The sequence below is a fragment of the Sapajus apella genome, unplaced genomic scaffold (assembly GCF_009761245.1).
Source record: "Sapajus apella isolate SASKATOON/1434 unplaced genomic scaffold, GSC_monkey_1.0 scaffold10, whole genome shotgun sequence".
Classification (NCBI taxonomy): domain Eukaryota; kingdom Metazoa; phylum Chordata; class Mammalia; order Primates; family Cebidae; genus Sapajus; species Sapajus apella.
Window position 1 is genome coordinate 12343223 of NW_022436950.1, and position 14853 is coordinate 12358075.

General features: G+C 43.7%; 1 long non-coding RNA gene across 1 annotated transcript; it reads right to left on the bottom strand.

The window, feature by feature from the left end:
• Positions 1–7967: 7967 nt before the first annotated feature.
• Positions 7968–12106, bottom strand: LOC116551708. Its single transcript, XR_004269049.1, has 2 exons — positions 11739–12106; positions 7968–8214 (listed from the first exon to the last, which is right to left on the bottom strand). It is a non-coding gene; the product is annotated as an uncharacterized LOC116551708 (long non-coding RNA).
• Between the last annotated feature and the right edge of the window lie 2747 nt (positions 12107–14853).

The window sequence follows — 14853 nt, forward strand, 5'->3', positions numbered from 1 at the left end:
ACTGGGATATCCCACATGCTTAGAAAAGTGCTTATCACATAGTAGACTCTCAATAAATATTTGCTGAATGAATTGAATTAATAAGTTATCCCTGAACCAATCCCCTCAATGACTTGTAACATTTCTAACTCTAAACAACACTGCAAACAGTGTTCTGCACTGCCGCATGCACAGAACTGCAGTCAAACATCCACATCTAAACAGTGATGGTCACGGGATGAAAAGCTGTACGGAAAATGACTTCTGAGAAACAAGCAAGACAATTTGCTACTTCACTCATGATTATTTATTGCAGATACATCATACATGACTATTAGAATTGCTACTCCGATATCTTCCAGGAAGTTTTAATATTGCTCTGCCACCAAGAGGGCATGGGACTCCAAAACAACCCCATATTCACTTTTCTTTCTCGGTCATCCTAATTTGTGTCCTTCCTCTAGAAGCATATTCCTTTTTCCTGTGTGATAAAGAAGATAGAGAGGCCAGGAGTGGTGGCTCATGTCTGTAATCCCAGCACTTTGGGAGGCCAAGGCAGGCAGATCACTTGAGCTCAGGAGTTTGAGACCACCCTGGCCAACATGGTGAAACCCTGTCTCTACTACAAATTCAAAAACTAGCTGGGTGTGGTGGTGCGTGCCTATAGTCCCAGGCACTCGGGAGGCTGAGGCAGGAGAATCGCTTGAACCTGGGAGGTGGGGATTGCAGTGAGCCAACATCATGCCACTGCACTCCAGCCCTGGGTGATAGAGCAAGACTCCGTCTCAAAAAAAAAAAAAAAAAAAAAAGAAAAAAAGAAGAGAAAGTAAGCTCTTCACTACTTCCTTTTTATTACTTGAAGTTGAGCCTATGAGCAGAGCTGAGCATTTTGGAAAGATGAGAAATAATAAATAGCAAGATATGTGAGGAATTCAGATGGAAGTCAGCATCCCACAAATTAAAATAAACAATGTTTATTTTCAGTAAGGCAATGAAATGTGGAATGTGACATCAGATCAAAAGAATGACCACATATGGAGACGGAGGACCTGAAGAAGTTTTGTTTGCTTGTTTGTTTTTTGTAAGCCAGGAAGTGCCAGGGACCGGCACAACCCAAATGCCTGGAGGGGGCTACTTTGCACTCGCATGCATTTTCCTAATCTATCATGACCCCCCTTCCAATTTCACATTCAAGAACATTTCCCCAATGGTATCCTATCATATTCCCCAGTGGCATCCCATGAACAACAGAAGGAATGACCAGATATTTCATTGTAAAGAACGTGCCCTCTTTTATCTTAATATTCTTGTGCCTCAGGTGATTTGGGGAAGGCAATCAGTCCTCCCCACCCTCCAGTTTTTTTTTTTTTCAAGACAGAGTCTTGTTCTGTAGCCCAGGCTGGAGTGCGGTGGCATAATCTCGACTCACTGCAAGCCCTGCCTCCCAGGCTCAAGCGATTCTCATACCTCAGTCTCCCAAATAGCTGGGATTACAGGCACCTGCCATCACGCCCGGCTAATTTTTGTATTTTTGGTAGAGACAGGTTTCACCACGTTGGCCAGCCTGGCCTCAAACTGACCTCAAGTGATCTGCTGTCTTTGGCCTCCCAAAGTGCTGGGAAATCAGGTGTGAGACACTGCGCCTGGTCGGTTCCCTTTTTCTAAGGGTAGTGGCAACTCCTCACAAAAGTTAGATCTGAAATGGTCCTACCCAGACCCTACCTCCTATCCAATGACTGAAGGGAAATAGCATCTTGGGGTTTCCCTCTTGAAGGGTGTGGTTTTGAGCATTGTAATTGACTTACCTGCAGGAAGAACAGCTTCCCTGCTCCTTGAGTTACTGGGATTTTTTCTCCCCTGCCCAAGCCATCAGTGATGCGAGTCCCCCAGGGATAAACACAAACATCTGAGAGCGGCTTTTGAGCCGCCTTCCTGACTGGCCTCATCCCTCACAGGACTCCTCCCTCCCCCTGTGCTCCAGGTCCACCACGCCCTTGTGTGTCCTGAGCATGTGCTGCTCTCGGAGCTGCCTGGTCTTGCATGCCTGGGCTCAGATGCCCTCCCTTTTTGTTAGCACGTGGGCCTAGCCCTGTCATTTGCAGGGCTGAGGTTTGAGTACAAAGGGAAGCCTACAGACACTATATTCAAATATTTAAAATTGATGGATCATGTTAACCGATTTTTAAATGAGATGTACTCTATCCTTCCGCCTTGTCAAATACACCTTCATAATAAACAAATGAAAAACAATGTGTAGGCCGGGCGCGGTGGTTCACACCTGAAATCCTGTCAGAGGCACTCTAACCAGAGCGACTCCATTTTGAGTGAGGGTTAGGAAAATGAGGCTGGGGCTTGCTGGGCTGCGTTTCCAGAAAGTTAAGCATTCTGAGCCTTAAGATGTTTATGGTTGAGGGAACAAATCAGTAATATTTACTCAACAGACCCAGACTTGGGAGTGTCCAGATATCCCAATATCTGGAGAACAAAGGCAATCTTAATTTTGCTCTAAAGATAATAATATTGATTCTTGCAAAATCTAGTAATTAAGAAAATTAATCCTTTATCACAAACCCTTGTAGCAGACTACATCTCCCCAAATATACATACAAGCATTGTACCTGGGGTGGACGTGTTCCTCCTTTTAGTTCCATGACGTCCCACTCTGTCTAGGGAGTAGCTGTTCTTTCGCTGCTTTATTCTCTTAATGAACTTGCTTTTACGTTGCATTGCAGACTCGTCCTGATTTTTTTCTTGCAGGAGATCCAAGAACCTTCCCTTGGGGTCTGGATCGGGACCTCTTTCCTGTAACAATCCGAGCACTTTGGGAGGCCGAGGGGGTGGATCACTTGAGGTCAGGAGCTCGAGACTAGCCAGGCCAACATGGTAAAAACCCATTTCCACTAAAAATTCAAAAGTTAGCTGGGTGTGGTGGTGGGCTCCTGTAATACCAGCTACTCAGGAGGTTGAGGCAGGAGAATCGCTTGAACCTGGGAGGTAGAAGTTGCAGTGAGCAGAGATCACACCACTGCACTCCAGCCTGGGTGACAGAGTATATGACTCTGTCTCAAAAAAAAAAAAAAAAAAAAAAAAAAAAAGAGAAAGAAAGAAAGAAAGAACGAAAAAGAAAAACAGTGTGTAAATCTGTGGTTTTGGGCAAAATATCATAGACAGCTGAATTTAATCACTATTGTATTATGGCTAGATGCTCTGCTAATGGGGCAGGATGTTTGGATGAGTAAGAAAATAGAAATATACATAATTCATAAATCATTTATTTGCTTCAGAATATTTTTCTTACCTTCATTTCAGAAAAATTCTTAAATATTTATAAAGAATTTAAAAATAATTTGCATTCTATTGACAATGATTTAAAAGATTAAAAAGGAAATATAACAACATTCTAACTATAAAATTTGAATATATTTCATCCCTGTTTGAGCATCAGCGTGCACAGATAATGTCTTTTGTTGAGTGTTTAGCATGTGGTAGGCACATACTAAAGTACTTTCCTGGCATTAGTGTATTTAATCTTCATAATTATGAAATGGGTACTGTTGTTATCCTCACCTTATAGATGAGCCACTTGAGGTTCAGGGATAAAGTAATAAAATTGCCTGGGGTTACCCCTCAAAAAATCTGAACATATTTTTATTAAGAGAACAAAACAAAGGAAGTTAAAAGTAACAAAATTAAAAATATTTTTTGCAGGCTTAAGAGTTAACTTTTGGCTGGGCGGGATGGCTCATGCCTGTAATCCCAGCACTTTGGGAAGCTGAGGTGGGCAGATCACCTGAGGTCAGGACTTCGAGACCAGCCTGGCCAACAGGTAAAACCCTGTCTCTACTAAAAATAAAAAATTAGCCATGTGTGGTGGTGTGCGCCTGTAGTCCCAGCTACTTGGGAGGCTGAGGCAGGCGAATTGCTTGAACCCGGGAGGCGGAGGTTGCAGTGAACAGAGATCACGCCACTGCACTCCAGCCTAGGAGACAGAGTGAGACTCCATCTCAAAAAAAAAAAAGTTAACTTTCTTTTAAAAAAAAATCTTCAAAATTTTTTTAAATTCTTGAAATGTAAAGACAAAATTCAAATTATAAATAATGAAAATCCAAATTTTAAATAAAATTATTTAAAGGGAGCTGCAATATTTATTGACTCTTTAAACATGTAAGTGCATTTAAGAAAGTGTGTTATGAAAGTAAAATTATTCACAAGTGTAGTGTTTCATGTCCATTTATTGACAGTGTAAAGAGTCAGCCTATTTCATGCATGCTATATTTAGACTTACCTGTAAAGAAATCTAAGAAAAATACGAATTGTTTCATAGTGCAAACATTGCTCAGTGACAGCATGCAATTTTTGTAAACACCACATGAGCATGTCAGTACCTCCAACAATGGAGCAGAACATGATGAGCAAGAAACTGGATTCTTGCCACTACTTACTGGAAACATTTTATTACACAAGAATATTGCTTAGTCATGCTGACAAGAAGGATTTGACAAGTTAAGCCATCTTTTCTCTCACTTAGGTACTTTCCAACAATCTCTTGTCACACTTTGAAGGAATCAACCCACAAACCTCTACGCATGGAGAGAGAAGCTGGCAGCCCCTATTTTGAGGGCGTGGGGGCAAGGGCCATGAAGAAGCACTTCTCTGAGCTGTACTAGTCACAGCTGCACATATTTAGGCTCCTGGGCCAAGCTCTGGGTCCTAAGTGGTGGGGGTGGGTCAGGGCTTGTGTTTTTTAAATAGATTTATTTTTTTGTATGCTTGTGATATGTGGGATTGTAAAGTGCAGGGCCCAGGACGGGGGAACCTCTTGCCTAGATCTGAGGTTGACACTGGGTGCATGGAAAACTCCTGCGAATTTTATTATTATTATTATTTCATTTTTTTGAGACAAAGTCTCGCTCTGCCGCCCCAGGCTGGAGTACAGTGGTGCAGCCTCGGCTCACTGCAGCCTCCACCTCCCGGTTTCAAGTGATTCTCTTGCCTCAGCCTCTGGAGTAGCTTGACTACAGGTGCTCGCCACGACGCCTGGCTAATGTTTTTGTATTTTTAGTAGAGATGGGGTTTCACTACGTTGACCAGGCAGGTCTCAAACTCCTGAGTTTAAGCAAGCCTCCTGCCTTGGCCTCCCAAAATGCTGGGATTCCAGGCATGAGCCACCACGCCTGGCCACTCCTGTGATTATTAAAGAATCACCACCGGTGGAGACCTACTCTGTGAAGGAGGGCTGTGGCACCTGGGCCACAGTTCTAAAATAGGGCTTGTTCATGACATCGAAACTACTTGTTGCTCCTACTTGGTTTTACTTGATCCTATTTGAAATTACTTGATGCTTTTACTCAAATGCAATCTCCTTGAGGACCTCTGGCTTACAAATTAGATTTACCTGTATTTTACTCTCCGTCATATTTCAAAAGTAATACCTGTTTAATTCAAAAATATGATGCTGAATAGGTTTTTCTGAGTCCTCCTGCCACGCTGTTTATGTGCCGCAGTGGAAAGCCACTATGCTGCAGGGAAAGACTATGGTTCACATGGCTGTGGGATGCACAGCCACAAGGTCAGGCCCGTCTCTGCACACTCGTTTATGCATGGAAGTTCTCACAGGGCTTGCAGTGCACCCATGGTTTCAGGTCTCATCCCCGTGACCCAAAGTCTTCAATTCTGAGAGTGTTTTGCCAACTTTTAAGCTGACTCTCACTCTATCTCTTCTTTGTAAAATCTGAGGACTAATCAGGGACAGCAAGAAGCCTAAAGAAGGATGGGAAAGGCCCCACGGACCCTTCTCCTTGAATCTGGCAAATGGGAGATTTTGAAAATGTTCAGTTTGGGTGTTTCAGAAGGTATTTTCTTTGTACTATCTCTCTCTTTTTTTTTTGAGACGGATTTTTGCTCTGGTGCCAGGCTGTAGTGCAGTGGTGTGATCTCGGCTCACTGCAACCTCCACCTCCTAGGTTCAAGTGATTCTCCTGCCTCAGCCTCCCGAGTAGCTGGGACTACGGTCATGCGCCACCATGCCTAGCTAAATTTTGTAATTTTAGTAGAGATGGGGTTTTACCATGTTGGCCAAGATGGTCTTGATTTCATGATACGCCTGCCTCAGCTTCCCAAAGTGCTGGGATTACAGGTGTGAGCCACTGTGCCCAGACTGCACCATCTCTTAAAGGATAAGCAATGGCATTACATAAAAATGGAAAAGGGTAGAGATCACAGCTCTAATAATGATTACAATTCACATCAGGGCTTCAGAGCTGGACTTACATTGGTTGTGCAGGAAATAAATACAATAGCAAAATATTTCATATTCTTATAGGTCTATTGTAAATGTCTTGAAAGAAAATAAAGTCAGAAGTAGAATCAGCTATTTATGAAGTCAGAAGTTCCTCAGAAGGAGGTAAAGCAGAGGTGCTATAAAATTCTCCCAAGGGAATTGACATAAACAACAACAGGGAAGTAGCCAGGTGTTTGGGTCAAGCCCAAGCCAAGGATGGTATATAAAGGCGTCCCCAGCAGAAGGAGGCATCAGACTCCCTTCACCTCTCCTGAGTCCCTCCCTCTTCACTTCACCTGAGACCTCTCTACTGACACCATGGGTTGCTGTGGCTGTGGTGGCTGTGGTGGTGGCTGTGGTGGTGGCTGTGGTGGCTGTGGTGGTGGCTGTGGTGGTGGCTGTGGTGGTGGCTGTGGCAGCTGCACCACCTGCAGGTGTTACCGGGTGGGCTGCTGCTCCAGCTGCTGCCCCTGCTGCCGCGGCTGCTGTGGGGGCTGCTGCAGCACGCCCGTGATCTGCTGCTGCCGTCGCACCTGCAGCTCATGTGGCTGTGGCTGTGGGAAGGGCTGTTGCCAGCAGAAGGGATGCTGCCAGCAAAAGTGCTGCTGCCAGAAGCAATGCTGCTGCTAGGCGGGCCCCGGCCTCTGGGAAGATGCTCTTTCCTGTGCTTGGATTTGTAGACTTTGTGTACTTTCATCTCCTCTGGTTCAAGTGAATATTGAGTCATGTTGGCCAGGGCGCGGTGGCTCATGCCTATAATCCCAGCACTTTGGGAGGCCAAGGTAGATGGATCATTTGAGGTCAGGAGTTCAAGGCCAGCCTGGCCAACATGGTGAAACCCTGTCTCTACTAAAAATACAAAAATTAGCTGAGCATGGTGACAGGGGCTTGTAATCCCAGCTACTCAGGAGGCTGAGGCAGGAGAATTGCTTGAACCCGGGAAGTGGAGGTTGCAGTGAGCCTAGATCTTGCCATTGCACTCCAGCCTGGGCATGTGATTTAATAGAAATACACCTGATTAGAAGTCAGAAGCCCAAATTCAAGTCCATGCTCTGCCATGGCAGTTGGCCACAAACAAGTCACTCAGCCTTCCAGAGACTTGCTTATCCACCTATAAAATAATAAGTTTGAACTAAGAATTAGTAAGGAACTTTTCCATTTTCACAACATTTGAATCTATTGAGATCTATTGACTTTGCAGAACTAAACTCACAGATTCTCCAGCCCCATGCTCTGAAGATTTCTTTTATATATCTTATGCTTTAAAATATATATACCTTGGCCATAGTGGGCATTAAAATTTGTTTAAAAATCACCTTTAATCCAATATGGCTCATCTGCTATAACCTGTACTGCAACAAAAACAGGCCATAACTTACCTTGCGAAAGTACAAAATTTACATTCACGAGCTCAGTGGAATGAAATAATGATTTCTCATGTATTCCATGCGTTTGAAACATTTACTATCTGTGGAAAGTCTGTACTTGTATACATGCTTATATTGGTTATATGCTATACATTGATTACAGCGTCTAGTGTTCACTTATCTTCCTAAATATAATTTAATAAAACACCAGAAAAATACAGTATTTCACCGTGTTTGTTTTGATTTGTTTCTGCTGTGTTTGAAGAAGGGGAGGAGAGAGTGATGGAGCTGATGTTTGGCAACACTTGTTGCAAACCTTAGGAAGGTTGTAAGATGAAAGGCAAGATATACTCTGAATTTATTAGGGAAATGTTAGCTACTGTTACAAATTAACACAAAAATACACAATGACTCAACACAATGAAGCAGCTTTTCTTGTTGATATCAACTATCCTGAGCAGTTTTAGGTGGGCAGAAGGGGATGCAGGTTAGGGAAGCTACTCTCCACTCGTCATTTAGGGATCTGGGTTGAAGAAAGCACTGACATTTTCAAGACATGGCTTCTAAGATGGCTTAGTGGTCCCCAGTCTGTAAGTAGAAAAGGAAAGAATAGCCCATCACTTCTTAAGCGTTGTGGCTTGAAAGTGACACAGCTTGTCATTGGTTTGAAGTAATCACGTGGTCCTGGCCAGGACTGGTGCCTCATGCCTGTAATCCCAGCACTTTGGGAGGCTGAGGCAGGTGGATCACCTGCGGTCGGGAGTTAGAGACCAGCTTGGTCAACATGAAGAAACCCTGTCTCTACTAAAAAATAAAAAGAAATTAGCTGCGCATGGTGGCACATGTTTGCAACCCCAGCTACCCGGGAGGCTGAGGCAAAGAGAATTGCTTGGACCCGGGAGGCAGAGGTTGCAGTGAGCTGAGATTTTGCCAATGCACTCCAGCCTGGGTGACAGAGTGAGATTCTGTCTCAAAAAATAAAAAAAGAAGAAGAAGTAATCATATGGTCCTACTCAGTCCACAGTTAGACTGATACTTCCCAGCAACAACCTTGTCATATGATAGGGAAAGGCATACATTTCTCATGGACAGTTAGCTGTGTCTACCACATAAAGCTTATGTTCTAGTAAAACTCCCGGCTGATTTGACTGCAGTGTGTTCAGAAGGGGATGCCCAAAGGTAACTCAGGTGGGTGTTTATTAGCCATTTGTATCACCTGCATTTCTCCTGGAGTAGTTAAACTGATCCCTGTGGCAGATTGTTCTTCAAAGAAAAATTTTCTTTTTTTTTTTTCTTTTTGAGATGGCGTCTCACTCTGTCACCGAGGTTGGAGTACAGCAGTGTGATTATGGCTCACTGCAACCTCCGCCTCCCAGGCTTGAGCAATCCTCCCACCTCAGCCTCTAGAGCAGCTGAGACAACAGGTTTGTGCTACCATGCCCAGCTAATTTTTTTTTTTTCCAGAAACAGGGTCTCGTCATGTTGCCCAGACTGGTCTCAAACTCCTGGGTTCAAACGATTCACCTGCCTAGCCCTCCCAAAATGCTGGGTTTACAGGCGTGAGCCACCATGCCAAGAACAAGTTTTTCTAATACTGCTAACATTGTTCTCATTTGAATTAACCAGGTAGTTTTGATTTGTTTTTTAAAATGTTACATGTCATTCTAGAGTTACAACCACAGACATCATTCAGATTCTTTTAAAAATGATCTAGATATTCTAGAGAAAGTTTTCTCCATACCATTTAAATGAGATCATAGTGGTGGCTAGCGTGAGCTGTCTTGCTCAACAGCCATTTCCATGTCCTTCTAGTATTTTTTTTTCCTTACAGACGAGGCTGAGATGATTAAAAATTACACTGCACAGAATCCTCTGCATCTGGCATATGGATATTGCAACAATTAGATCAACCCTTGAGGGGTATAAAAGGCAGAAATGAGGTGAAGGTCATTTTCCCGCTACTTTTATCTGTTGCTGCTGATAAGGAAGATTGGGTGGAGGAGTTGAGTTTTCTGCACTGCAGCAACGTTCCTGGGTTCAGAGAGTGTCATGCAAGTTAATAACCAGTTACAGCAGCAGGTATAGTCAAATTCGGCGTTGCGCCATTCGATCACTAACCTGGGGTGTACGGATGACGGATGACAACAGCAGCCGTAGTTCCTGGACTGCAGCCGAAATGGGGTGTTCTTGAACTTAATCATTCCAGAGGTGGCTTCTTGATGTCCCTGACTTTTTTTTTTTTTTTTTTTTTTTCCCAGACAGAGTCTCACTCTTGTTACTCAGGTTGGAGTGCAGTGGCATAATCTCAGCTCACTGTAACCTCTGCCTCCCAGGTTCAAGAGATTCTCCTGCCTCAGACTCCCAAGTAGGTGGGAATATAGGCGCCCGCCACCACGCCCGACCAATTTTTGTATTTTTAGTAAAGATGGGGTTTCACCATGTCGGCCAGGCTGTTCTCAAACTCCTGACCTCAGGTGATTTACCCGCCTTAGCCTCCCAAAGTGCTGGGATTACAGGCATGAGCCACCACTGCCAGGCTTCCCTTCCTTTTTGACTACTGCAGAGACAGCGGCATCTCCCAGGGCCAGTTCAGCACTCATGTCCCAGCCAGTATTTCTGCAGATAAGTCTAGAGCCTGCTTTTCTAGCCCTTCCAGCAGTTTTGTACACATGATTCTCTCATTCCATCTCTTCCCAATTCCATAGCTTGAACTGCAGTTTTCTGCAACTAACTGACACTGGTACATGACATGTCCTATCTTTTCATACCAAATTCTAGCCATGCTCCAAAGCTGTGAAGAATCCTGGCTCCCAACCCTTCTTGATGAAATCTTCCTTTTTCTGAACTCTGAGGCTTTTGCTGTTTTGGCATGCCATGTGACAAGTTATTTGCATACTTTTCTATCCTTGGTTTTAGCAACTTTTAGTTTTAGCTCTTTTGGTTGCAGAAAAATAGAAACCCACTAAAAACAGTATAAAAGGATAATAACACAGGGGCGTCTCACAGAAAACAAAGACAGACCTTGCAATCAGTTTTCACAGGGGAGAAATCAAGATGTAAAATGCCTTTGAGAAACCAAGCAGTTACCCTTTCTCCGCCACCCTCTAAAGCTGTACGGTCTCCTACTTCCTCTCCCTAGATATTTCTCCTCCCTGCCCCTCCTCCTCCTTCTTGTACAGATTGGTTTCTCTGTTTCTCCCAGCAGAGTTCATGAATTCATTGTATTGTATTGTATTTTTATTATTTTTATTTCTTTTTCTATAGAAGGGTCTCACTCTGTTGTTCAGGCTGGAGTGCATGATCATAGCTCACTACAACCTCCAACTTCTGGGCTCCAGCAATCCTTCTGCCTCAGCCTCTTGAGTAGCTGGGACTTTAGGTGTGTGCCACCATGCATGGCTAAATATTTTTTTGGACATGGGGTGTCCAGGCTGGTCTCAAACTCCTCACCTCAGATGATTCTCTCATCTTAGCCTCCCAAATCACTGCCATTACAGGCATAAGCCACTGTGCCTGGCTACTATTTTTATTTTTTTGTAAAGATAGTGTCTTGCTATGTTTCCCAGGCTGGTCTTGAACTCGTGGCGTCAAGCACTCCTCCCACCTTAGCCTCCCAAGTGGCTGTGATTACAGGTGTGAGCTACCATGCCTGGCTAAGCTCATGAATTTAAATATGGTGGAGACTTCTATGGCCTACACAATACCCTTGGTCTCGTTCTTCTTCCCAGTGTTAACCGGGCACAGATCACTTGGAATAAATACTACATTTCCCATGTTGCTACATGGCTATTTTCTAGGCAATGAGATGGCTCTTTAAAAGGAAGAGCGTAGGCCTTTCTCTTCCTTTATCCTTCTGTTTTATTTATTCTTCTTGTCTTCCTCTATCCTTCTGAGTGGAGAGTAGTTGTAATTATTGGAGCTATGGTTGTCACATTTTGAACATGAGAATGAAGAGATAAAAGAGATGGTGGATCCATGTACTGAAAGGATCTCTGAAGAAGGGGAGCTACCATTCCAACTACTGAGCACTGTATTAGACTGTTCTCATGCTTCTAATAGAGACGTGCCTGAGACTGGGTAATTTATAAAGGAAAGGAGTTTAATTGACTCACAGTTCAGCATGACTGGGGAGGCCTCAGGAAGCTTACAGTCATGGTGGAAGGGGAAGCAAACACACCCTTCTTCACATTGCAGCAGCAAAAAGAAGAATGAGCAAAAGGGAGATAGCATTATAAAACCATCACATCTTGTGAGAACTCATTCTCAATCACTATCAGAATAGCAGCATTGGGGTAACTGCCCCATGTTTCAATTACTTCCTACCAGATTCCTCCCATGACACTTGGGGATTATGGGAACTACAATTCAAGATGAAATTTGGGTGGGGACACAGCCAAGTCATATCAAGCACTTACCTCTGGACTTTGTGAATAACTTTCTATTTTAAGCCATTTTTATTTTAAATTTCTTTTTGTGTGCAGCTAAGCTTAATCTTTTTTTTTCTTTTTTTTCTTTTTAAGAGATGGAGTTTCACTCTTGTTGCCCAGGCTGGATTGCAATGGTGTGATCTCGGCTTACTGCAACCTCTGCCTCCCAGGTTCAAGTATTTCTCCTGACTCAGCCTCCCAAGTAGCTGGGATTACAGGCATGTGCCACCATGCCTGGCTAATTTTGTAGTTTTTGTAGAGATGGGGTTTCTCCATGTCAGTCAGGCTGGTCTTGAACTCCCGACTTCAGGTGATCCGCGTGCCTCAAGCCTCCCAAAGGTGTGAGTCACTGCACCCAGCCAACTAAGATTAATCTTAACAGATACACATGCCCTCCCATTTCATGCATTTCATGCATGGTAGGAAATAACTAGTTTCTCTTGGTTTCAATTCCAAGCTCCTAGGGAGACTGGAAATACTTAGCTTCTGTATGTACTGATATTCTGATCAATAATGGCTAGGGGAGCACAGTTCCATAACACAAATGGGATACAGAGGGTGTATGCATGCAAGTTATGGGGGTTGTTTTCACAGAAACAGGCATGCGTGTTGGGCAGATACTAAAAAGTTGTCACATTCTTCTCTTCAGTTATAAGCTAATTCTCTTTTCAGCTTTATCCTGAAATATCTTCCCCTTTAGAACATACAGACTACATTTCTACATCTTTACAGAAATCCGCAGATACCACGCCTGTAATCCCAGCACTTTGGGAGGCCGAGGTGGGTGGATCACGAGGTCAAGAGATCGAGAGCATCCTGGCCAACATGGTGAAACCCCGTCTCTACTAAAAATACAAAAATTAGCTGGGCATGGAGACGCACCCCTGTAGTCCCAGCTACTCAGGAGGCTGAGACAGGAGAATTGCTTGAACTCAGGAGGTGGAGGTGGCAGTGAGCCAAGATCGTGCCACTGCACTCCAGCCTGGCTCCTGGCAACAGTGCAAGACTCGGTCTCAAAAAAAAAAAAGAAATCTGCAGATACTTCCTTTTAGTCACAAATGTAAGGAGTACCAAACCCAAGTGGAAATATGTTGTGTCCACTAGCAAAAGCATGCAACTTACTCAGTTTTGGTCAAATGGCAAAGACTCTGGAAATAAGACGCTTGATTCTCATAGTCAGGAGGAGTCCAGCTGATCCAGTTCCCTACATATAAAATGATTACCTAAACAGTTCTTCAATTCAACATCTTATGAAGACAGCAAAAGGATTTGAAATGGCACAACCCACATTCTAAGTAACTACCACCCTCCACTCATTCAAGCCACTAATAAATATATAACTTACTTATATTATATAGTTGTAGAATGAAATGATTTATATGACTTAGTGGGAGGGCAAATTTTAGTTGTTAATTTTTATAAAATAAGAAATACATATTTTTAGAATATTATGTAATTGTAGTAGAAATCTAAACCATGAGGAAGTATATAAACCATACGGTTTATATACCAAATGGAAGTATCTCCTTTCTCTCAACCCAGCTGTAGTATTCTTTAAGTTATTCTCAGTGTTTTGTGTGTTGTGTTGATAGGTGGGTGTTTTTAGTTTTTGTTTTGAAATGGAGTCTCGCTCTGTCACCCAGGCTGGAGTATAGTGGCACAATCTCAGCTCATTGCAACCACTACCCTCCAGGTTTAAATGATTCTTCTGCCTCAGTCTCTTGAGTAGCTGGGATTACAGGTGCCCGCCACCACACCCAGATAATTTTTTTTTTTTTTTTTGTATTTTTAGTAGAGAGAGGGTTTCGTCATATTGGCCAGGCTGGTCTCGAAATCCTGGGCTCCAGTGATCTGCCCGCCTTACCCTCCCAAAGTGCTGGGATTGCAGGGATGAGTCACCATGCCTGGCCCATATGTGGGTTATCTTTAATCCTTTGATACAAAGAGCCATTTCACTGGGGACCTGCTTTTTTTCACCCTGCCTCTGTAACTAACCATGGAAGCCTGGGTCAAGATAGTGCCTCTGCCAGTCTAGGTCTTTCAGTAACTACCATGAGCACGGACCCCATTTTGATCAGGGTGGACAGTTAGCATAAGCAAGAACTTTGTTCTTTTTAAAAAAAAATTTTTAAAGACAGGCTTTCACCATATTGGTCAGGCTGGTCTCAAACTTCTGACCTCAGGCGATCCGCCCGCCTCAGCCTCCCAAAGTGCTGGGAGTACAGGCATGAGCCACTGCGCCCAGCAGCAAGAACTTTGTTGTTGTTTTTTGAAATGGAGTTTCCCTCTGTCTCCCAGGCTGGAATGCAGTGATGTGATCTCAGCTCACGGCAACCACCTCCTCCCAGGTTCAAGCTATTCTCCTGCCTCAGCCTCCTGAGTAGCTGGGATTACAGGTGTGTGCCACCACACTTGGCTACTTTTTGTATTTTTAGTAGGGATGGGGGTTTTGCTATGTTGGCCAGACTGGCCTCAAACTCCTGACCTCAGTGGTGATCCTCCCACCTTGGCCTCCCAAAGTGCTCGGATTACAGGCATGAGCCACCACATCCAGCCAGAACTTTTGTATTTTAAAGTCTATCCCAAACGATAGTCTTTTCTCAAGGAGCTCACAAACTAGTAGAGAGACAATGTAGAACCACAGTCTAGAGACCGTGTGAAGTACTATATATGGCCAAGTAAGTGTTCAAGGGCAAAAACAAAATATGATAATCTCCCTATCCAATCTCTCTCCAATTGCTGTCTTTCAGTCTGGTAGCATTAGGCAAACTTCTCACATGTCTCAGGTGGGCTATCTCCA